The 25,176-nt window shown below is 46.6% G+C and overlaps 1 long non-coding RNA gene across 1 annotated transcript in view; it reads left to right on the top strand.

Moving 5' to 3' along the window:
• The first annotated feature begins 1,970 nt into the window (after positions 1–1,970).
• LOC309541511 overlaps positions 1,971–25,176 on the top strand; it is a 146,439-nt gene continuing 123,233 nt past the window's right edge. The window contains exon 1 of the long non-coding RNA XR_014223778.1: positions 1,971–2,113. This is a non-coding gene — a long non-coding RNA (uncharacterized lncRNA). The remainder of the gene's footprint in view (positions 2,114–25,176) is intronic.

The following is a 25,176-nucleotide window of genomic DNA, read 5'->3' as shown; positions in this document are numbered from 1 at the left end:
CATCGGGGAGCGAAGAAACGGTCAGACGGAAAGTGGAAGGTTGGGCGCACGCGCCAAGTTCAAATGCACAGGAAGGTGGCGCAGTAAGCAGCCCGGAAAGGGAGCCAGGTCCGAAAGCCTGGCGCAAGGAGGCAGGAGGGTCCGGGGGGTCGGCGTCAGAAGAATCCAGGAAGGAAGAGACCCAGGGGGGCAGAGGGACCCAGAGAAGAACAGTCAGGCGGAAAAGGTGGAGTAAGGCTAGGATATTAAGTTGGTGTACAAGGGGCGGAGACTCAGACGGAGCTTCGCCGGTCTAACCCATAAGACGTAGAGTTGCACGCAGCAGCTGGAGAATGGAAACTGTAACTCAATAAAGACTTTTACAAAGTGATTGCTGGCTAGCGTGATCCTCTGTGAGCTAGGATCTGGAAGCAGCTCTGACACTATGTATAAATATATGCTGGACTAGATAGGCCATTGGCCTGACCCGGCAGTGCTGTTATTAACTATATATCTGCATGCATCTGAGTACACCCAGAAAGGTGGTAGATCATGAGACTCTTCATTTCAGGGTTCTGAGTTTGAGTCCCACATTGGGCAAAAGATTCATACATTGCAGTGGGTTGGACTGGATGACCCTTGGTGTCCCTTCCAACTCTCCAATTCTATGTGTGGGAGAAACCTATGCTTGAACATTTCAACATGGTCAAGTTTTTATATTGTTATTAATATACAGTGGTACCTCTGGTTACAAACACCTCAGGTTACAAACACTTCGGGTTACAGACTCTGCTAACCTGGAAGTAGTACCTCAGTTTAAGAATTTGCCTCAGGATGAGAACAGAAATTGTGTGGTGGCAGTGTGGCAACAGCAGCAGGAGGCCCCATTAGCTAAAGTGATACCTCAGGTTAAGAACGGTTTCAGGTTAAGAACGGACCTCCGGAACGAATTAAATTTGCAACCAGAGGTACCACTGTATTTGTCAACTTTACTGTTTTCTAGGTTCATTGATTTGATTTGATTTTTAAAGGGGGAAAGCTTTTAAACTCACCATCCCTCCACCTACGATCTGAAGGTGGCAGCATCCAGGAACACTTCTGCCATGGGGTTTGCTATTTAATATGATAGCGACATTAAATCGCAAGCCTGGAATGGCAAGGTGTCGTATAGAAATTAACTCTGGGTCCTTCCCTAGTCCTCTTGACTCTACAATCTCAGGCCCTCGAGGTAGGAACATTTCTCTTATTCCCTCTGCTTGGAGCAGCACAGACAAGATCACGCAGTTATTGTCAGGAAAGCAAGGCAAGGCTCAAACGTCTTAACCGTGCGGCACCCTTTCCAGATCTCCTCTCTGCTTCTTACCCTGCAAAGCCTTCTGCTGCAACCACACCTCCTTCCACATAACTCCTTGAGGGCTAGTGCAATGTCACGCCAAATGAAGAGGGGCCAGGGTGGGGCAAGCGAGCACAGAAGGATTCCTGCTCTGACTCAGAAGTACACAACGTGCAAGTCTCTCTTTTCATCCCCTTCTCCTTACTTACTCCATTCCGGCCTCTTTGCATGGCAGCCTCGGTGTTAATTACACCCTTTTTAATGGGTGCTCTTTTAATTCCCCCCCTCAGTGTTTCAATTAAATTAATCACGCAATTAAAATTAATTAAAGTTACATCATTTCGGAAGGGAACCAAAAAAACCAAAACACAATAATAATAGTAAAATCACCCGTGGATGAACGCAGAAAATCTGGGAGATGGGGCAGGGAGGGGTGGGGTGGGAAAGGCAGAGGAGAAGGGCAGAGCTGGGAACCTGGCTGGGCGTGCTACCACACCCAGTGCCTTTCCTTTCCTTGCTCCACTTGCGGTTAATTTGGGGAGACGCTTGAGGATCGGGGCCCTTGGGCAGAACTTGGGTCGGACGCAGTAGCCGCCTTCCTTGCCAAATGGCCATGGCTTTAAGGTAAAGGTCTGACCATTAGGTCCAGTCGTGGACGACTCTGGAGTTGTGGCGCTCATCTCGCTTTATTGGCCGAGGGAGCTGGTGTACAGCTTCCGGGTCATGTGGCCAGCATGACTAAGCCGCTTCTGGCAAACCAGAGCAGCGCACGGAAATGCCGTTTACCTTCCCGCCAGAGAGGTACCTATTTATCTACTTGAACTTTGACGTGCTTTCAAACCACTAGGTGGGCAGGAGCAAGGACTGAGCAACAGGAGCTGACCCCATCGCAGGGATTCGAACTGCCGACCTTCTGATCGGCAAGTCCTAGGCTCTGTGGTTTAACCCACAGTGCCACCTGCATCCCTATGCGTCGTCCTTTACTGAGGACAATCTGCTTAGAATGGCTGTCAGGGGAGAGCCTGCTCTTCAAAGTAGTCCTTTACTGAGTCAGACCATTGGACCACCCAGCTCAATACTGTCTACACTGACTGGCAGCAGCTCTCTGGGGTTTCATGCAGGATTCCTTCACAGCCCTACCTGAAATAAACCTGGGATGCTATGTGTGCAAGGCAAATGCTCTACCACTGACCTACAGCCCTTTCCCCGCTTGAAGGAGCGTCTCCACCCCCATCATTCTACCCGGACACTGAGGTCCAGCTCCGAGGGCCTTCTGGCGGTTCCCTCACTGTGAGAAGCCAAGTTACAGGGAACCAGGCAGCAGAGGGCCTTCTCGGTAGTGGCACCCGCCCTGTGGAACGCCCTCCCACCAGATGTCAAAGAGAACAACAACTACCAGACTTTTAGAAGACATCTGAAGGCAGCCCTCTTTAGGGAAGCTTTTAATGTTTGATGCATTATTGTATTTTAATATTTTGTTGGAAGCCTCCCAGAGTGGCTGGGGAAACCCAGCCAGATGGGCGGGGTATAAATAATAAATTATTATTATTGTTATTATTGCTCATGATGAATCTCATTTGCCATTTTGTCACCCTGCATTTTGATGAGGAACTACCGAGTTTGCATTTCTTGAACAGATTTGCAGGCCACACTGTTGCTACTGTTTTATAATTCTCGATTCTCTGAATTATGCAATGCTATTCTGCAAGCAAAAGGTATGCGCAGAAGCAGAAGTATTGGGGGAGAAGGGTGACTTAAGAGACCTGTAGCGAGAATAACAGGCAACGTTGCATTACCTCTGGGGAAATCGCCTGTAAAAAGGTGTCCATAAAAATATGTTTATTAGGAGAAACCTATACAAAAATGCTGATAAATTTTCAGGAGGAAAACGAACGAACAAACAAACAAACAAACAAACAAACAAACAAACAACCTAACAACCTAACAACCTAACAACCTAACAACCTAACAACCTAACAACCTAACTAACTAACTAACTAACTAACTAACTAACTAACTGAAATGCTACAGAAATGTGGAGGACTGAATTTTAAGATTTGTAAAATGTAAAATGTGAAAAAACAAAATGGACAGGTTCGTATGTACCTACTGGCTGGTGCCCATAATGTCATGAACTCATTTCCTAGTTTTCCAGTCATTTTGAGACTTAATTTTGAATGCTTAGTTCCCCACCTCCCCACAGAAATTTATTTAAATCATATATATATATATGAAGGAAAAAGACCAGTGATTAATTCAACATTTGTGCTTTCCATCTATGTCTGTTTTCTAAGCAAGTGTTAGCATTACGCTTGCTGTAGCTGGTGAAGAACCTGCTCATAGCATATTTTAACAGCTCTTTCAAGTGCAGGGCAGTTTGACAGCAACATTTTAAGATCCTTGTTGCTATGACCTTAGAATGGATAGATGCATGTTGATTTCTCTCCTATTATGAAATTAATACACTCTTCTAAACATTCTAAGAGAGGCAAAGATCTTTTTTAAAAAAGAAAAAATATCATAAGATTCATATTAGTAAAACTACAATGGAAGAAAGAGTCAGTTTCTGGTTTAATGGGAATAAACATTTTAAAGCTCTAAAACTCTTATTATGCAGAAGATTTCATACGATTCTCAAAGTTGATTTTTCAATGAAAATGAAATGATGCCTTTCTTTTTAGCATCCTATTATCTTGCAGTTTTTCCACAGACAAGGAATGATCTAGGCCCAGTAATTACCTTCTACTAGGAAGACAATTTTTATTTTCTATATTTTTTATTTTTTTAAAAAACAACCTATACAGTTGCAAAGCGTGGAGACCTAATTATCTCTTCCTTCCAGTTCTCAGCACAGGTTATATGGAAATTCCTTTTGGATCTGATAAATGCAATTACTCACTAGTCTGCAGGGACATGTCATTACTCTATAATCACCTGGAATTTATTTACCAATAAACCTCATTAAATTGCTACGTAATTAAACAGCAGTTACTTGGCATTTTGTCCTCTTCAGTATAAATTGCTGTGGACCTTTAAAGCCTTTCTAATTCCGGGGAATGGGAGCAGCGGTTTAGTGTTTTCAGCCCTCAGAAGTCCAGAATGATGTTCAGGCTGCTTCGCAGAGCTGGCGGGGCTAAGCGTGAGCTATGAGCCGGTAACAGATAAAGTCACTAGATGGCCTAGCTTTAAGCAACTCATGATTACCATGTTCTATGCAGGTGGAGGCAGTGGGGGTAGGGAAGAAGAAGAAGAAGAAGAAGAAGAAGAAGAAGAAGAAGAAGAAGAAGAAGAAGAAGAGTAGTAGTAGTAGTAGTAGTAGTAGTAGTAGTAGTAGTAGTTTGGATTTGATATCCTGCTTTATCACTACCCTAAGGAGTCTCAAAGCGGCTAACAATCTCCTTTCCCTTCCTCCCCCACAACAAACACTCTGTGAGGTGAGTGAGGCTGAGAGACTTCAGAGAAGTGTGACTGGCCCAAGGTCACCCAGCAGCTGCATGTGGAGGAGCGGGGAAGCGAACCTGGTTCACCAGATTACGAGTCTAGTGCTCTTAACGACTACACCACACTGGTTTTCAGTTGCACAGTTACACAATTGCAGGGTGAGGTGAGTGGTGCAATCCCCGAGGATCCGAATCTGTTGCTCCTTTCAGCTATCCTCAGCGTGCCATTTGAGGTGACTAGGGGACATGGTTTGTGCTGTGGTCTCAACCACTGAGCCTCTTGGGCTTCCTGATTGGAAGGTTGGCGGTTCAAATCCCTGTGATGGGGTGAGCTCCCGTTGCTCTGTCCCAGCTCCTGCCAACCTAGCAGCTCAAAAAGCATCCCAGTGCAAGTAGATAAATAGGTTCTGCTGCAGCGGGAAGCTAACCAGCATTTCTGTGTGCTCGTCATGTTGTTCTGTGCGCCAGAAGCGGTTTAGTCCTGCTGGCCACATGACCCAGAAAACTGTCTGTGGACAAATGCCGGCTTCCTCGGCCTGAAAGCGAGATGAGCGCCACAACACCATAGTCCCCTTTGACTGGACTTAACTGTCCAGGGTCCTTTGAGGTTACTCTGTGTCAGGCTTCGGAGAAATGGCTTCCCCCCCCCCCCCAGGTTGGCCATGCAACAGCAGAACAAAGCCATTAGAGTCTTTTACCAGTTTACGAGTGTTTAATGATCACAGCAAAAGAACAACACAGCCATTCTCGGAGTGAAGGTGCTCCCAATTAAGTTTTCCTCCTACTTCCCCCTGAGTCCTTCCCATCACTTCCCCTTCTTGCCACCTGATCCTGCAACCACTGACCCTTCTGCGTAGCAACCTTATTAGTTCTCCTTGCCCTTGGACACTTTGTAGCAAAGGGGAATCAGTTATCTCTCTCTCTTCCTGTTCTGCTTCTCCTAGCTGTTCCCCACTCAGCTCTGCCCAGCTGCTGTTTTCTGAACTGTGTCCCTCTGCAAACCAATTCTCTAAATCTATACCGCTCCACTGTTCCCAGGCAGCTTCCGGATCCTGGTCAGGAGCAGGAAGAGGAGGAGGTTCCCACAATTCCTCGTCAGAGCTGTAATCTCCAGTCTGGTCTCTGACACTCTGGCCTTTAACATTTATGTGGCTGCCCTGCGCAGCACCGAAATCCAATGCTTTCTGTGAACCTCACCTTTTTTTGTTTGTTATTGTTGTGGCACCCTATAGCATCCTCTTGGCTCAGCACACACTGCAGGCAAACCGGTCAACCTTTCCGAAATCTGCCTCTACAGCCTCGCCAGGTCCTGGCCAGGGACCACAGGGGCTTGGAAGGCTCCCTCACCAGCCCGGCCTAGCTGCATTGCCATTCATGGAATCATAGAATCATAGAGTTGGAAGAGACCACAAGGGCCATCGAGTCCAACCCCCTGCCAAGCAGGAAACACCATCAGAGCACTCCTGACATATGGTTGTCAAGCCTCTGCTTAAAGACCTCCAAAGCAGGAGACTCCTCCACACTCCTTGGCAGCAAATTCCACTGTCAAACAGCTCTTACTGTCAGGAAGTTCTTCCTAATGTTTAGGTGGAATCTTCTTTCTTGTAGTTTGGATCCATTCTTCCGTGTCCGCTTCTCTGGAGCAGCAGAAAACAACCTTTCTCCCTCCTCTATGTGACATCCTTTTATATATTTGAACATGGCTATCATATCACCCCTTAACCTCCTCTTCTCCAGGCTAAACATGCCCAGCTCCCTTAGCCGTTCCTCATAAGGCATCGTTTCCAGGCCTTTGACCATTTTGGTTGCCCTCCTCTGGACACGTTCCAGTTTGTCAGTGTCCTCCTTGAACTGCTCTTTCTATCTGGCCCCCCTATGTTCTTTAGCAATGGACAGCGAGGCTGCTTTGAAAAGGGAGCCAAACTTGGTTCCCATCCTCAGTGACTTCCTGCCATTTTAAGTTTCCCCAAATTTAATGTCCTGGGCCATAGCTCTATGTTCCAGCTCTCGATCCAGTATATCTGAAGGAGTGTCTCCACCCCCATCATTCTACCCGGACACTGAGGTCAAGTGCCGAGGGCCTTCTGGCAGTTCCCTCACTGCGAGAAGCCAAGTTACAGGGAACCAGGCAGAGGGCCTTCTCAGTAGTGGCACCCGACCTGTGGAACGCACTCCACCAGATGTCAAAGAGAACAACAATTACCAGACTTTTAGAAGACATCTGAAGGCAGTCCTGTTTAGGGAAGCTTTTAATGTTTGATGTATTACGGTATTGTAATATTTTGTTGGAAGCCGCCCAGAGTGGCTGAGGAAGCCCAGGCAGATGGGCGGGAAATAAATAAATAAATAAATAAATTTATATTGATCTATAACCATCTATAAAATATCTGAAGGGCTGTCACATGGAAGAGGGAACCAGCTCGTTTTCCCCTGCTCTGGATGGTAGGACACAAACCAACGGCTTCAAGTCACAAGAAAGGAGATTCTGCTAGACATCAGGAATAACTTTCTGACCGTAAGAGCTGTTTGACTGCAGAACGGTCTCCCTCAGGAGGTGGTGGACCTTAAAAACCTTCCTTGGAGGTTTTTAAGCAGAGGTTGGATGGCCATCCATCATGGATGCTTTAGTTGAGATTCCTGCATTGCAGGGGATTGGAATAGACCCTTCCAACTCTACAATTCTAAGATTCTGTGGTTCTGTAACCTGAGTATTGTGACATCTCTAAGATCTATGAAATATGAATTTTTCACAGGACCCTTCTTAAGTCCTAAAAGTAGAAAGCTTGTTTTCTTTTGGCATCCAGGGGTGGTGGGGGAGAAACACTACAAATTACTTTGGAGGAAATAATGTACAGTATAAATCAAATGTGCTTTTAAGTGAAATCCAGCTCATTGTAAGACGTGAGACTACAGGGAAGCAGGCAGACTTCTTGGTAGCTGTGCCTGCCCTGTGGAACGCCCTCCCGTCTAATGTCAAGGAAATAAACAACTATATGACTTTTAGAAGACATCTGAAGTCAGCCCTGTATAAGGAAGTTTTTAATGTTTAATGTTTGTTGTTTTAATGCTTGATGTGTTTGATGTTTTAATTTGCTGGAAGCTGCCGAGAATGGTTGTGGCAACCCAATCAGATGAGTGTAATAATAATAATAATAATAATAATAATAATAATAATAATAATATCTTCAGAAAACAGCCACACCTTTTGCACAGTTTTTGCTAAGGGAAACATAATCATAAAGCACAGTGGCGTAGCGTGGGTTGTCAGCACCCGGGGCAAGGCAAGTAATTTGCGCCCCCTAACCCATGGATTTGCGCCCCCTAACCCGTGGATTTGCGCCCCCTAACCCTAACCCCCAGATGTTGCGCCCGGTGCGGCCGGCCCCCCCTGCACCCCCCACGCTACACCACTGATAAAGCACCCTTGACCCTTTTTTTGAGAATGGCAAATCCAGCTTGATTTCCCTCTCCACAGTCCTCAGCTAAACCTGAATGAGACTTTTCCATCTACAAAGTATAGGCAGCCAGCTTCTTCTAAGCCGCCCTCCCTCCTCTCATCTGTGCATGCACACTTCTTTTTCTTTTTAACAGTCTTGTTCAGCTACTCCTCGACATGCCATCAATACAAATAGCTTTGACATTTTTAGTGCAATTGTTGCAAAGGTGGTAACTTTAGGGGCTGCTGGAAGTCAGCAACGCTGAATTTCTCTCTGAGATCCCCCTGTTTCTCTTCTAATAAACAGACCTGTCTATTGGGGAGATAAATTTCATTGTAACAGTTTGGACTTTCTTCCTTACTTACTTTCTTTCCTTCCTTACCACCCCCACCCCACTTTAACAAACCACCTGCAAGTTTTCTGCAAACAACATGTTTTATAGGAGCTCAAGGCAAAGCTCACCCATCACAACTTGACAGTAAGAGGAGGATGAATGGGGTCTTATCTCAGCCACACATGTAACCTTCAATGTCCCCTGGCCTGACCTCCCTCTGCACTCATTTATGAAAATGATTCATCTTCCCTTAACTGCCTGGAGGCTGTAGATCTTTCAATGCTGGACTTGTGCAGGCTGAGGTTATAAACTCCAGGGGTGTGGAAGGCATCTGCAGGCATTTTCATCCTGAACGTAAGGAAGTGTACACAAAACCCACTTAAAGGGACATTGAAGGATTATGGAAGGCGATACTTATCAAAACACATTATCTTCGTTAATGTAAGAGCATAGGGGGAGCTCAGCTGGGTCAGACAGAAGGTCCCACCAGAGGCTTTTGGGATGGCCGGAACCAGGACATGCAGATATTGCCTCCCTCCCTGCTTCTTCCCAGCAGCTAGAATTTAGCAGCACGCTGCCTTTGAACATGGGTGTTCTACTTAGCTATTAAACATTAGAACACAAGAAGGGCCATCCAGTCCACTATCCTGACCTCACAGTGGGCAACCAGATGCCTGTGGGAAGCTTGAAAACAGGACCTGAGCAGGACTCCCCCTCTGTGGCTTCCAGCAACTGATGTTCAGAAGCATAGTCCTGCCTTTACACATGGAGACAGAGCATAGCTATAATAGAACCATAGAATCGTGAAGTTGGAAGGGATCCCGAGGGTCATCTAGTCCAACCCCCTGCAATGCAGGAATCTCAACTCAAGCACTATGCTAGTCTGTGACCAAAATAAAGTTTGATGACAAAGAACTCAAGTGTTCATGAAAGATGATCATCCAAGCTCCCCGTTTTTGTTAACTTGAAGCCATTGGTTCACATCCTAGCCTCTGGAACAGGAGAAAACAAGCTTGCTGCATCCTCCAAGTGAAAGCCCTTTAGATATTTGAAGATGGCTGTCATATATCCCCTCAGTCTCGTCTTTACTAGGCTTAACGTAACCAATTCCTATAACCATTCACCATAAGGTCCTTGATCATCTTGGTTGCCCTCCTCTGCACACATTGCAGAGTCCATAATGTGGTCTGACCAAGGCAGAATAGAGTGGGAATATTACTTCCCTTTGGGACGCGGGTGGTGCTGTGAGTTAAACCACAGAGCCTAGGACTTGCCAATCAGAAGGTCGGCAGTTCGAATCCCCACGACGGGGTGAGCTCCCGTTGCTCGGTCCCTGCTCCTGCCAACCTAGCAGTTCGAAAGCACGCCAGTGCAAGTAGATAAATAGGTACCGCTCCAGCAGGAAGGTAAACGGCATTTCTGTGTGCTGCTCTGGTTCTCCAGAAGCGGCTTAGTCATGCTGGCCACATGACCTGGAAGCTGTACGCCGGCTCCCTTGGCCAGTAAAGCGAGATAAGCTCTGCAACCCCAGAGGTAAGGGGTCCCTTTACCTTTACCTTTATTACTTCCCTTGATTTGGACTATACTTCTGTTGATGCAGCCTTGAATAACATTGGCTTTTTTTTGCTACTGCATCACTCTGTTGACTCATGTTAAACTCGTGGTCTACTAAGACCTCTAGACCTTTTTCACATGTACTGCGGGCAAGCCAGGTGTCCCCACCTTATATTTGTGCACCTGGTTCTTCCTTCCCAAGTAAGATAGAACCTTACATTTGTCCCTATGGAAATGCATTGTGTTAGTTTGGGCCCAGTTCTCCAGTTAATCCCAATTCTATCTTCAGCGGAACTGGCTATCTCTCTCAGTTTGGTGTCACCTGCCAGTTTTATGAGCATCCCTTGAACGTTTTCATCCAAGTCATTGATAAAGATGTTGAGCAACAATGGGCCCAGGACAGAACCTTGTGGCATCCCACTTTCTCTAGGATGATGAGGAACCATTAGTGAACACTCTTGGGGTTCAATCAGTCAACCAGCTACAAATCCACCTAACAGTTACCTCATCCAGTCCACATTTTACCAGCTTCTCTGAAAGAATATCATTGAGGACTAGTGGTGCATGTGCACTGAAGGATTTTCTAAACATGAAGCAAAATACAGTGTTAAAATACAAGTTAACAGTGTAAAGAAATATTTTAAAACACTCTAAATTGCAGCATTACCAGCAAAACAAAACACCCATTCTGGAAGAAATAAAATCTCCTCAATTAGCAGCTCCTTTTACAAAACAACACAATGAAAGCCCAGATTTGGTTTGTTTGAAGACACTAGTTGTTTGAAAGGCTAATAGTTTAAATAACATCCATTGTACTGAAGGCAGAGAATCCCGCCACCCTCACCTTGACAGCAAACGTGCAAGAACAATGGCACTAAATGAAATAACTAACAATTTGCTGCCCTCTCATAAGGCCCAAAATCAGAGCTCCCGGCGTCAAACGTCTCACTTTACCTAACGGTAGGCATGCTAACTTATATGCATAGATGCAAATTTCAGAAATACTTCCTGCCATTTAAATAGAGATGCAATGCATCTCACCATCGTGATGCCCTGTGGGAAAGAGCTGGGTTCAAGCCCTGCCAACTCTAGGTAGGACTGGGAGAGAACCATCCCTGATATTCTGGAGAGTGACTGCCAGTCAGTGTAGATCATGGGTAGGCAAACTAATGCTTGGGGGCAGGATCTGGCCCAATCGCCTTCTAAATCCGGCCCATGGATCAGTAATCAGTGTGTTTTTACATGAGTATAATGTGTATAATGTGATGCGGGTGACACTGTGGGTTAAACCACAGAGCCTAGGACTTGCTGATCAGAAGGTCAGCAGTTCACATCCCGTTGCTCGGTCCCTGCTCCTGCCAACCTAGCAGTTCGAAAGCACATCAAAGCGCAAGTAGATAAATAGGTACCGCTCCGGTGGGAAGGTAAACATCGTTTCTGTGCGCTGCTCTGGTTCGTCAGAAGCAGCTTAGTCATGCTGGCCACATGACCCAGAAGCTGTACGCCGGCTCCATCGGCCAGTAAAGCAAGATGAGCGCTGCAACCCCAGAGTCGGCCACGACTGGACCTAATGGTCAGGGGTCCCTTTACCTTTACCTTAATATGTCTTTTATTTAAAATGCATCTCTGGGTTATTTGTGGGGCATAGGAATTTGTTCATTCCCCCAATATAGTCAACCCCCCAAGGTCTGAGGGATAGTGGACCGGCCCCCTGCTGAAAAAGTTTGCTGACCCCTGGTGTAGATAATACTGTACTGAGCTAGCGGGACCATTAATTCATCTCAGTCTAAGGCAGCTTCCTATGTTCCATCTCACCTGTGCTAATGTCTGCTGCCCGGATGTCCATGGCCAACTTTAAGGCCCTTCCTGCCTTCCCTTCTTGGGGTTCCTTGCCTTCAGGCTGGACTTGGGTTGCACTGCCCTTCAAACAGAGTTTGAGTGTCCTAACAGAAAAGAAGATGGAGCTCCTTGACCTGCGGCAGTTTTGTTGAAGAATGGATTTCAAGAAGTGTAGCTGGTTGTTCAAAAGAAGTTCTGCTGAAACCCCTTCTTCTACACAACTGTTAAAGGAGCAAGAGCCTAGTCCTCTTCTCCATCTGTCCAGCCTAAACAGTGGGGGCTTTCAAACTGAGAACTCACTGCTGAAAAAGAGGGCTGTGCTCTATAAAACAGGACACATAGTCATCCTATTCCCATTTCTCAACTCAGCAGAAAGTGACTGAGATGCATAGGAGAACAGGGAGGAGAGCAGAGGGTTTTAGGGGGGCTGGTGGACTGGATGGGACAGCTCAGGGCACTGGAGAAGGCCCATGGACCTCCATGGACTTCTCTCTGTTCTAGAGCATTTTTTGCATTGAAAGCACATCAAGAAAGGAGCTTACGCCACACCTCTCTCCTGATGAGAAGATCTGTTGGCATGTGGGTCTTGCCCTCCAGATGTCTGGACTGCAATTCTCAGCAGCCCCAGCCAGCAAGAGGAGGGCTGGGCTATAGTGAGTTCTAGCAGCTTTTCAGGGTTTCACAAAGGGGGCATTCCAAGTCTTACCAAGGGGATGAACCTGTAGCCTCCTGCATTGAAAGTGGACAATGAGCTACAGTCTACCCTTTTCTCATGACAGCGCTTGGACCATTAGGTCAAACAGTAGGGTTGCCTGGACATAGCCAGTATTCAGCCCTTGTAAACACTGTCCGGGTGGAAATCGCAAAGATTTCTGGGAAAATCTGGATGTATGGCAACCCAAGTCGGTAGTGTAGATTTTGGCGAATTTCAATAAAAATACCTCCAAACTCAATAACTTGGCCAAAAAAAATAAAAATAAAATATGGCAACCCTCCCAAACTGGGCACTGCTGCCTTATTTACATTTACCAATCACATTGCTTGTCAGTCTTCCCCTTCCTTAGTCTGTGTCACCCTTGAAAAACTCTTCAGGGAAGAGGATGGGAACCAAACTGGACCTAATTGGCTGCACCTGTCACTGGCTCTGGCTCCACCTACTGTTGGCCTCCTGCCTTACGCCCTGCTAGCCCCAATGGGCACCATCCACCACGGCCACCTACCCTATTTCATGGGATTGCTGTCAGAATACAAGGGGAGTGGAAGAACGGCACACGGAGAAAGGCTGAGCCTCTAGGTGCAATTAATAAAAACAACTTAGCCAGGTGCTGGGCTCATTCCATTGAACTGGCCTGAGCTTTCCCCTTCCTTCATTCCAGGTGTGCATATCTGAGAACGTCCTGGATCCATCCCAAGTGGCGGCCTCACTCACTGGCAGGGCAACAGCAAGCCCATGGCAAAAGCGACCGCCTACAGGAGTTCCCATCGCTTGGAACGCTTGCTCCTTCCCTCTCCACCCACTCTGCCTATTAAAGCACACCGTGTGTCACGGAGCGAAAATAAAGTCGACCCCGGAAATTCTAAGTAGGCTACAAGCAGCCAGGGCTGAATATAAAACAGGACCCGGCGTAATAACACAGCCAAGATGAAAAAAAGTTGCATGGTGCCCAAGCATCTTTTGAATGGGAACGGACAAGGAGGGGTGTACATATGTGTGGGTGTTGAGCTGCTGGAAGAGATCGCTGGAACATCTTTCCTGCAGGTGATTCCCCCCCTCCCCATTTTGAGAGCCTCTCCCTTCCTTTTTTTTATTTACTCCACTTTTTTTTTGGTTCTGTGCCCTACTGAAGGCACCATAAATTAGCCAGGAGCAAATGCACTTGCATCCCATCAGAGGTGGGTGTGCATCACTCAGCCAGATTTCATTTCACGGCCAATTCTCCAGCACTGTTCGTTTCTCCCATAAAACGGGCAAGGCAAAGGGAGCCGGGAGATTGGCTAAGGAGGATCACGTCTCCCTCTTCCCCCATCTCCCTCGAAGCTGTGCTGTTAAACGGGAAAGCAGGCAGGCTGAAACACGTTTTAGGCAAGCCTATGTGGTGAGGTGGGAGAACTACTGGCATTGCGACTGCAGTGAACCCTTGAACGGTGACTTATGATTGCCAACCAGAGAGAGCTATTTATTGCCAGCTAATCAATGCAGGGGGGGCTTAAAATAAAATAATGTCAAAATTCAGCCATGCTCTGTCCTGACTCTGAAGAAGAAGAAGAAGAGTTTGGATTCGATATCCCGCCTTTCACTCCCCTTCAGGAGTCTCAAAGCGGCTAACAATCTCCTCTCCCTTCCTCCCCCACAACAAACACTCTGGGAGGTGAGTGGGGCTGAGAGACTACAGAGAAGTGTGACTGGCCCAAGGCCACCCAGCAGCTGCATGTGGAGGAGCGGGGACGCGAACCCAGTTCCCCAGATTACGTGACTACCGCTCTTAACCACTACACCACACTGGCTCTGGGTATGAAATGATTTTTTTTGTGTGTGGATGGCCTAAGGGGGCATGGAATGGAGAGATGGGGATGGAATGCCATCCAAACTAGGATGAATCCAGCTCATGGATGGGGCACCTAGGATAATAATAATAATAATAATAATAATAATAATAATAATAATTTATTATTTGTACCCCGCCCATCTGGCTGGGTTTCCCCAGCCATTCTGGGCGGCTTCCAACAAAGATTAAAAATACATCAAAATGTCACACGTTAAAAACTTCCCTGAACAGGGCTGCCAGGATAGTCCAGGTGTTGTTGATGGGGTTGGAGGAGAAGCTCAATTTGGTTTGCACTTAGAGGGGAACCTTTATCAGTTAAAATTCTGTGTGTGTGTGTGTGTGTGTTTGTGTGTGTGTGTAATACAGGGTCTGAAAAACAACCACCCTTCAGAATCTGCCCTTTTCTGAATTTTGAAATGCAGTTATCGAGGCCAAGTAATGTGTGCAACAATAGATATACTAGCGTGAACAAAAAGCAGATGCAAGTGAAAACAATGTACAAAAGTGCATCATATTAGGGGGAAATTGCCTTGCAAAAATCTGTACAATAGTCTGAACTGGAAATATGGAGAACGGAATTTAATGTGGGGGGGGGGGAGGATAAACTCTGTGAATTGATGGATTTGCTTATAGATTCGTCACATCTCCCATAGTCCCCGCCCACTGGCCATGCTGGCTGTGGTTGGTGGAAGACCTGAAGGGCCAGAGGTTTCCCATCACTCATCTCATTGGCCTTGGTGAAGATTCGACATTTTCATCCCCCAAAAGTTTTTGATTTGGTCTCTTGAGATCAGGGCCCTGTGGGATCTGATCTCTTTCCGCAGGGCCTGTAAGACAGAGTTGTCCCACCTTGCCTTTGGCTCAGAATCAGTTTGATTCCCTCCCCCTGTTTCTTTTTCCTTTCTCCTCCTATGAAGAGATTGCTCCCTAATTGTTTTAATGTTGTATCTTAATCTTTTAAATTGTATTTTAATCAACTTGTTTTTATTATTGGTTGTTAGCCGCCCTGAGCCCAGTCTTGGCTGGGGAGAGTGGGGTATAAATAATTTATTATTATTATTATTTGAGTTTCTACTGAAATGAGGCTGCATTTTAATGTTGTATTTTAATCTTGTTTTTAAGTTGTATTTTAATCAATTTTTTTATACCTGGTGATAGCCGCCCTGAGCCTGGTCTTGGCTGGGGGAGGGTGGGGTATAAATTAAATTTATTATTATTATTATTATTATTATTATTATTATTATTATTATTATTATCTGCAATAAGGTTGACATTGTTGAATTGTACACAGTAGCATTATAATTGCTTTATTAGCATTTACCAGTCCTCTAGATGCCTTTGCACTTCAAAACGACCTTGACAGATTAGAGAACTGGGCAAAAACAAACAAGATGAATTTTAACAGGGAGAAATGTAAAGTATTGCACTTGGGCAAAAAAAATGAGAGGCACAAATACAAGATGTGTGACACCTGGCTTGAGAACAGTACATGTGAAAAGGATCTAGGAGTCTTGGTTGACCACAAACTTGACATGAGCCAACAGTGTGACGCGGCAGCTAAAAAAGCCAATGCAATTCTGGGCTGCATCAATAGGAGTATAGCATCTAGATCAAGGGAAGTGATAGTGCCACTGTATTCTGCTCTGGTCAGACCTCGCCTGGAGTACTGTGTCCAGTTCTGGGCACCACAATTCAAGAAGGACACTGACAAACTGGAACGTGTCCAGAGGAGGGCAACCAAAATGGTCAAAGGCCTGGAAACGATGCCTTATGAGGAACGGCTAAGGGAGCTGGGCATGTTTAGCCTGGAGAAGAGGAGGTTAAGGGGTGATATGATAGCCATGTTCAAATATATAAAAGGATGTCATATAGAGGAGGGAGAAAGGTTGTTTTCTGCTGCTCCAGAGAAGCGGACACGGACCAATGGATCCAAATTACAAGAAAGAAGATTCCACCTAAACATTAGGAAGAACTTCCTGACAGTAAGAGCTGTTCGACAGTGGAATTTGCTGCCAAGGAGTGTGGTGGAGTCTCCTACTTTGGAGGTCTTTAAGCAGAGGCTTGACAACCATATGTCAGGAGTGCTCTGATGGTGTTTCCTGCTTGGCAGGGGGTTGGACTCGATGGCCCTTGTGGTCTCTTCCAACTCTATGATTCTATGTTCGTGTCTCTCTGGAGGCCACACATGAATATTCATGTGAGAACATACAAAGAGCCTGCTGGATCAGGCCAATGGCCCATCTACTTCAGGATCCTGTTCTCACAGTGGCCAACCAGATGGGAAACCAGCAGGCAAGATTCTAGCACAAAAGTACTCTCCCCGCCTGTGGTTTCCAACAACTGCTATTCAGAACCATGGCTACCTCCAACTGTGTGTGTTCTTGAGTGGTCAATGGGCACTTTGGCCACCTCCTGCTCTGACCAGTGTGCAATATATACCTCGACTCACCCCTGGTATAGTCGCAAACTTAGCAACAATGGCCATAATTTAAATACAGTCATACCTCGGGTTACAGATGCTTCAGGTTGCGCATTTTCGGGTTATGGATGCGCCAAAACCTGGAAGTACTGGAATTGGCTACTTGTGGGTTTTGGCACTCACGCATGTGCAGAGACACGAAATTGCGACCCGCATGTGTGCAGACAAGGGACGCGGGTGCAAGCCTAGGACTTGCTGATCAGAAGGTCAGCGTTTCGAATCCCCACGACGGGGTGAGCTCCTGTTGCTCCTCCCTGCTCCTGCCAACCTAGCAGTTCGAAAGCACGTCAAAGTGCAAGTAGATAAATAGGTACTGCTCCGGCGGGAAGGTAAACAGCGATTCCGTGTGCTGCTCTGGTTCGCCAGAAGCGGCTAAGTCATGCTGGCCACATGACCCGGAAGCTGTACGCCGGCTCCCTCGGCCAATTAAGCGAGATGAGCGCTGCAACCCCAGAGTCATCTGCGACTGGACCTAATGGTCAGGGGTCCCTTTATCTTGTGGGTTGCAAATGTGCCTCCCGCATGGATCACATTCTCAGCCTAAGTGTCCACTGTAGAAAGATAATACATCTCTTCAGAACAAAACCAAAAAAATTTGTCCCTCCAACATGCCACTGCTTCATGTCCTCCTAGACAGCTGTCAGCTCTGCCCTCAGCAGAAGCTAAAAGCCCTCCTCAAATTTCCTACGACTTCTCAAGCACCTCTTTAGTTTTTGCACATGGTAGTCTGAAAACTGAGGGCAGTGGATGACTAGACTGGCCCTTTTCAATCCCAGCAGCATCTGGGATTCAGTGGTGCACCCCTTCTGAAGGTGCAGGTTTCATTTAGCTATCTCAGATGTTGAGAGAGCTCTCCTTTCCGTCTTCCTCTTCCTTTCACAATGTTATTTAAGCCAGTAACCATTAATTCTACCAGCTAATTGTCTCCCGCTCAACGAGCCATTCATTCACGATTGCTTAGACTTGAGGCTAGATTAGTTTAACATGTGTTCAGATGTTGGCCCACCTCCCAAAGAGAGGAGCAGATCACGCCAGATTTCCATTACTGGCTCCCTCTTGTCTTGGACTTAAAAGATGTTGGCATTGACCTTATAGGCTTGGGTGGGGATGTGCTAGCTCACAGCAGCTTTCTCCACTGAAAAAAATAGAAGTCGGGCTTTTGGAATGCTCCATTTGAATGTACAAAAAGTCCATCTTCATCCCAGTTTCTTCCCCAATGGGGACAGGGAGGCTTAACCAGGGAGAGGACTATAACAAATGACAGAGGCTTCTCCTTGGTTAGAAAGGCCACACAGGGTATCATTTCCTGCCTGGTATTCTTGGGCTTGACACATGGCTCCATGCTTTATTTGAAGCCATGGAGAGGCTCTGCAAAACATCTTCTGCAGTAGTGGTGACTGGCACCCATTGGCACTTGCAGGGCAGAAGGCAGGTGTGCTGGGCCCAGGGGTAACCCTTGAAATGCGGTCCAAGACCAGTCCAGAATCTGGAGGTTCTGCTAGGAGTCAGTCCGACAGGGCCAAGGCAGGATATGAGGCAGGAAACCAGGCAAGGACAGGTGCAGGATCTGGCATACAGCAATGTTGCTCCCGCAACCTGGGGCGAGGTCCATCAGCCTTTTATCTTTGTCGGGGTAACGGCCGGTCCTGATCCCCCAACGACTCACCTCCCTGTTTCACCCGAAGGCAAGCACTCCTCCTGTGAGTACTCAGGTCTCTCCTTCTCTCAGACCTCAGTCTCTGCAGCTCGGGAGACATTGGTGGGTTACTAGACCCAGAGGCCTCCCCAGCCTCCCCTGACCCAACTGGTAGTGGAGCAGCTGTAAGTGATGGCCCAGCTGAAGGCAACGAGGTAATCCCTGCATTTGGAGCCAGGGCAGGCTCAAGCACCTGACTTGGCCCAGCTGGTGTTTGTTGCAAGGGAACCTGTGCAGACTGGGACTTTTCAGGATCAGGCCCCACACTTGGTTCAGATGATGCCTGAGGCAAAGGATCTGGTGCGGACTGAGTCTCCTCTGGTTCCAAATCCGAGCCTGAGTCCCAGGCCATCACAGCAGGGAGCCATAGCCAAGAGAGGCCGATAAACACCAGGCAGGGGGAAGGCTGGCAGAGGGCAGGCTGTGATTGGTGGTGCAATCACCCTAATGGACCAGACTCCATGGTACTTGCAGGGAACCCCCCCCCCTCTGTTAGCTGTTAGCCTCCCTCTACTCCAAAATAAGGTTTTCTCTCCCCTACCCTTGGGGAAGAGGCTGGGCAGGTCTCCAATGCTCTGCCTCCACTACATGATTCCAGTTACGAGTTGCTGGAGACTTCAGGAGAGCCATGTGCTCTTCTGCTCAGGTCCTCCTTGAGGGTCTCTCACAGGCATCAGGGTGATCACTGTGAGAACAGGATGCTGCACTAGATGGGTCACTGACCTGATCAGCAGAGCTTTTTGTGAATTCTGATAGGTCCAGCTTGAATGGGTCTAGTAAAGTAAAAGGACCCCTGACCTTTAGGTCCAGTCGTGACCGACTCTGGGGTTGTGGCGCTCATCTCGCTTCATTGGCCGAGGGAGCTGGTGTGCAGCTTCCGGGTCATGTGGCCAGCATGACTAAGCCGCTTATGGCGAACCAGAGCAGCGCACGGAAATGCCGTTTACCTTCCTGCCGGAGTGGTACCTATTTATCTACTTGCACTTTGATGTGCTTTCGAACTGCTAGGTTGGCAGGAGCAGGGACAGAGCAACGGGAGCTCACCCCGTTGCGGGGATTCGAACCGCTGACCTTCTGATCGGCAAGTCCTAGGCTCTGTGGTTTAACCCACAGCGCCACCCGTGTCCCTTGAATGGGTCTGGACCAAATTTATAATGGGGTTAGCTAATTTGATCAATGGGGAGTTCTTTTCCTTTCTGAGGAAATCCGTACAGGCATACCTTTCATACCCTCTAACATTTCTCTGATGAAAATAGGGACGTCCTATTTAATAATAATAATAATAATAATAATAATAATAATAATAATAATACCCCACATATCTGACAGGGTTGCCCCAGCCACCCCGGGAGGCTTCCAACATATATAAAAACATAATAAAACCTTAAAGCTTAAAAAAGGCTTCCTTATACCGGGCTGGCTTCAGATGTCTTCTAAAGGTTGTATAGCTACTTCTCTTCTTGGCTCAGGGGTGGCATAGCCCCAAGGCCTTGACATTTCTCCGATGAAAATAGGGATGTCCTAAGGAAAAGTGGGACATTCTGGGATCAAATCAGAAACTGGGATGGCTTCTGTAAATCCAAGACACCTAGTAACCTGGTTTTTTGATGTGACAAGGTGTCACAATCACCTCCTTCCTTGTTTTAATATCTATGCAGAATGAAGAGCCACAGTCAGTCGTGCTCAACAGGTTTGTTATGCATGAGCAACAAATAACTGTGAGACTTCAACACCTGAACATCTTCGCCTTTGCAAAGTCCTGGATGCATAAGAGAAGAGATGATGCAAAATGAGAACTGAACATTGGTCTTAGGAGTCCAGGTTCCTGGCTTGATAACACAGTAAAGGTAAAGGTAAAGGGCCCCCTGACCTTTAGGTCCAGTCGTGGACGACTCTGGGGTTGCGGCACTCATCTCACTTTACTGGCCGAGGGACCTGGCGTACAACTTCCGGGTCATGTGGCCAGCATGACTAAGCCGCTTCTGGCGAACCAGAGCAGTGCACGGAAACGCCGTTTACCTTCCCGCTGGCGTGGTACCTATTTATCTACTTGCACTTTGACGTGCTTTCGAACTGCTATGTTGGCAGGAGCAGGGACCGAGCAACGGGAGCTCACCCTGTCGCGGGGATTTGAACCGCCAACCAAAAAAACCAAGCAATTATCTCCCGATGGCTCTAGCAAGCCTCTGGCCCCCATCACTCAGTTGACTCTTCTGAGATTACACTTGGACCTGGTGTGTTCATGACAATTGGGATAAGATGTTTCCCCAGCTATCCAGATAGCAAGCCATGCTCCCAAGCATGGAAAATTGCTAAAGAGAAGGGCATCAACCCCTTTTCATTTTTTTTAGATTCGCGAAATTTAGGTGTGCAGCCCAAAATGAACAACCCAGATCTAAGTATGGGTGCACACAACACCAGGAGACTGTGCTGGTATAGTCCCATCAGGTATGGTAATTTGAATAGGGCAAGCCATCTGTCTGGGACCGACTCTAGAATGTCAGAACAGAGGATTTCTGGTCGTTTGCAAACAGCATTTAGAAAGCCGATGGACCCAGTTAACTCAGGAATACAGAAGCAATTGAAGAAAAGGGCTGTGTTGTCTTTTGCTGTTAGGACGACATCTAAATCTGCTTATCTAGACCACTATCTGGAAACAGTGGCGTAGCGTGGGGGGTGCAGAGGGGGCTGGCCACACCGGGCGCAACATCTGGGGGTTAGGGTTAGGGGGCGCAAATCCACGGGTTAGGGGGCGCAAATTACTTGCCTTGCCCCGGGTGCTGACAACCCACGCTACGCCACTGTCTGGAAAAGAGTGACACCAGTTACTTTCCTTTTTATTTTATTTTTAAAGGGCTGTGTTTTTACTAAAAGATCTCTTCTTTTTGTTAACTTTTGCTTCAGATTATATAGCCAGTAGAGACACTTAGGTGTTATCTCAGGGAGATATCAATGATACAGTATTACAGCATTACAGAAGATTTTATACACCCATGACAAGGAGCTGTCGAGAGTTTCTCAACTGACATATAATAATCTAAGGTACTTGATGTGCCAAAAGAGAGAGAGAGAGGGAAAATAAACAAACAGTAATATCACTAGATCAGGAAAGGGAAACGTGCAAACATGCACACATGCCAGGACCCCCGACTGTTTGGGAGGGACAATTTCTCTGAAAATTATTCATTTCTCTGGAGCACTTCATTGCTGGGGAGGAAAAGAACTTCTCTGTGTCGTGGAAATTTATAGATGTCCAGTGAAGCTGAACGTTGGAAGATTCAGGACACGCAGAAGAAACTGCTCCCAGAAGTAAGGATGCCTACCAAAATACAGTGGTACCTCAGGTTACATACGCTTCAGGTTACATACACTTCAGGTTACAGACTCTTTCAAGTTAAGAACTTTGCTTCAGGATGAGAACAGAAATCATGCGCCAGTGGCGCGGCAGCAACAGGAGGCCCCATTAGCTAAAGTGGTGCTTCAGGTTAAGAACAGTTTCAGGTTAAGAACAGACCTCTGGAACGAATTAAGCACTTAACCTGAGGTAGGGTTAAAAGCCCCCCTACTGTAGGGGGCTTTAAAAAGGATTAGAGGTAATATGTGTCTGAATACCAGTTGCTAGGAATCACAAGGGGCTAGTGTACTATTGTGCTCTGCTTCTGCTTGTGAGTTTCCCATCAGCATCTGTGAGAACAGGATCATAGAGTCAAAGAACTGTTGAGTTGGAAGGGACCTTGAGGGTCATCTAGTCCAACCCCCTGCAATGCAGGAATCTCAGCTAAAGCATCCATGACAGAAGGCCACCCAACCTCTGCTTGGAAGCCTCTAAGGAAGGAGAGTCCACTCTCTCCCGAGGGAGACTGTTTCTCTGTACAACAGCTGGACTAGATGACCATCTGCTCTGATTCAGGAGGGCTCTCTGTATGTTCATATATACAAAGGGAGTACACATTAGACTCTGAACGCCCCATACCCCCAATCCAATCTGAGGCCTTATCCAGCAGTTTGGAGTGGGCCTGCTCTGATTCTGACTTGGATCTGGGCCCAAACCGATATGGGGACCTTGCACAGTGATGCAGTCAGGTATCTCTTCTGCTCTTCAAAGAAGCCCTCTTCGGCCAACAACAGAGTAGTAAAACAACACAATACATTAAAAATAAAAAATATAACATGTCAGCACTATTAAGAACACCTTTTAAACAGTCACATGAACAAACAAACAAAACAGTGGTTGCCATTTTTTAATGTATATGTAAATAATTATAGTTTCAGATAATAATTAGCTGTACATACAATAGCAATGCATTTAATGGTGTGTCTGTGTGTTTACGATCCCAGGGCAGGCTACAACAATTTTAAAAGATAATATTTGGATGTGTGCGTGCAATCACTTTGGCATATCTGGTTTGGTTGAACATTGAAAGTGTGATTCAGAGTATGAAAGTGAGATAAAACGAGAGTCCAGATCTGGTGGTGAGATAATGGAGAGATGACCAAACCCTACCTTATGGTGAGAGATCCTCTCCTACCTTGCCCAATCCTACAATTTGTCACCTTCTCTTTCTACAAGTAGTTACAAATAGACTGTTGAGAAGGCCCTCTGCCTGGTTCCCTGTAACTTCACTTGTCGCAGTGAGGGAACCAGCAGAAGACCCTTGGAGGAGGACCTCAATGTCTGGGCTGAACGATGGGGGTGGAGACGCTCCTTCAGGTATACTGGGCTGAGGCCATTTAGGGCTTTAAAGGTCAGCACCAACACTTTGAACTGTGCTCGGAAAATTTCTGACTTCAGGCTAAAACAGTGCCTTATGTTCCTAGATTTGAATTTGCTAAATTTGTACAGTTTTAGACAGTGCTATTTTTCTAGAAAAAGAGGTGCCAGAAATCATCATGAACACCTCCCTCATTCTCTTAGAATATCAGTGGCGCCCACTTGAGAGGTGCTGGAACCCATCTGAGAGTGCCAGAATGGAGTTCCTGTGAGCTCCCCCTGGAAAAAAAAGCTCTGGTTTTGGAAATTTGAGGGTGTAGTTCAGTGAGAGGATCTGCTTTATGTGCAGAAGGTTCCAGGTTCAACTCCCCATATCTCCAGTCAGGACTGGGAGAGACTTCTACCTCAAACTTTGGAGAGTCACTGCTGGTCAATGTTCAAAATACTGTGCTTGATAAACCAACCCCCCCTCCCTTGAATAGATAGATAGGTTTATTACAGTCGGAGACCAGCTTATAAAACACACTTGGGGGTACAATCCCAGAAGGAAAACAAACATTTAAAGCAATGTACAACAATAAATTTAAAATTTATGTGATAAGTGTATAGACACATAAAAATTTAAGATAAGCAACCGTAGAGAGATGACCCAGAGTCATCCATGGAACCGAGTTTGGGGATTTTCTTAACGGACTAGTTTGGGTTGGGGGATGGTCTGTGCCTACAGATCTGTACACAGAATCTGGCAACCATCCGGGTCGTCTTATGATCATTGCCTAACAGGAAAAGGTCAAATTCTTGCTTTTCTGGGAGGTCAGCGAGCCTCACCAGCAGGGGATCAATGGTCTCACTACGTGCCTCTTCATAAAAAGGACATCTAAAGAACAAGTGCTCTGGGCTTCCTATGTCCCCCAATGAACAGGCACAAAGTCTCGGAGCATATGGGACTTTTTTAAAGGATCCTTCCAGGACCGGCGAGGGCAGAGCCGAACTTCTGGCGAGTGTAAAAGCCCTTCTTGCATTTTTGGATACGAGAAAGAAAAGATATGCTGCCGTGCGGCTATATATCTCTTGATTTCTCCAATTTTATAGTTGGGGCACCTTGAGCAGTCCTGTTGTCTCTCGGTTTCTGTGATTCTTTGCCTGACCATAGCTTTTGCCTGGCCCAACCCTCCATTGAGTATTTTAAAGGCCAGGGACCTCCACCCCTCTGTGTCCCAAAAAATAAACTTTGCTGTAAAGGGAAAGCATAGAAGGTTACTCTATTCACCTGCGTTCGTAGATTAATCCACCTTTCTCCCTATTGTGTGCTTATTTCCTTGCGGTGCACTGAACTCTCAGTGCTATGGCCTTATCTCTTTAGATGATTGAGCATTTCTGTTTTGTTGATATTTCATGGGTAATTGAGTTCCTTAGCAGAACTGCCTCTTCCCTTTCGTCCAAATCTTTGCTTAGGCACTATGACTTCCTGGCCCATTAACAGCAGAGTCATTACCTCCATTGCTTTGGGGTTTTTTGAGGAGGTCTTTGGCTGGAGCAGACCAGTCCAAACTCGGTGGTTCCATTCCTGATGTCATCCAACTCGTTTGTTCTCATCTTTACTGGCTATGGGGCCCTGACCTTCGTCTCGCTTTGCCGCGTTGGGGGCTGAGTCAAAGGAAACACAGCCTTCTCTGCTTTGTTCAGGAGTATGACCAGAATGTTGTCCTTCAAAGGATGCAAAAGGTGAGGAGCAATAAGGAAGCAGCAAGTTGGAGAGGCTGAGGGTTGGTAGATCAACCAGAAGAACCTGCAAAGCCAGTGTGAGGCATCTCAGAAGGGATCAGGA

The sequence above is a fragment of the Podarcis vaucheri genome (genome assembly GCF_965113315.1).
Source record: "Podarcis vaucheri genome assembly, chromosome: 10".
In the NCBI taxonomy this organism is placed as follows: domain Eukaryota; kingdom Metazoa; phylum Chordata; class Lepidosauria; order Squamata; family Lacertidae; genus Podarcis; species Podarcis vaucheri.
Note: the sequence above shows the minus strand (reverse complement) of the source record. Positions and strands in the feature narration are given on the sequence as shown.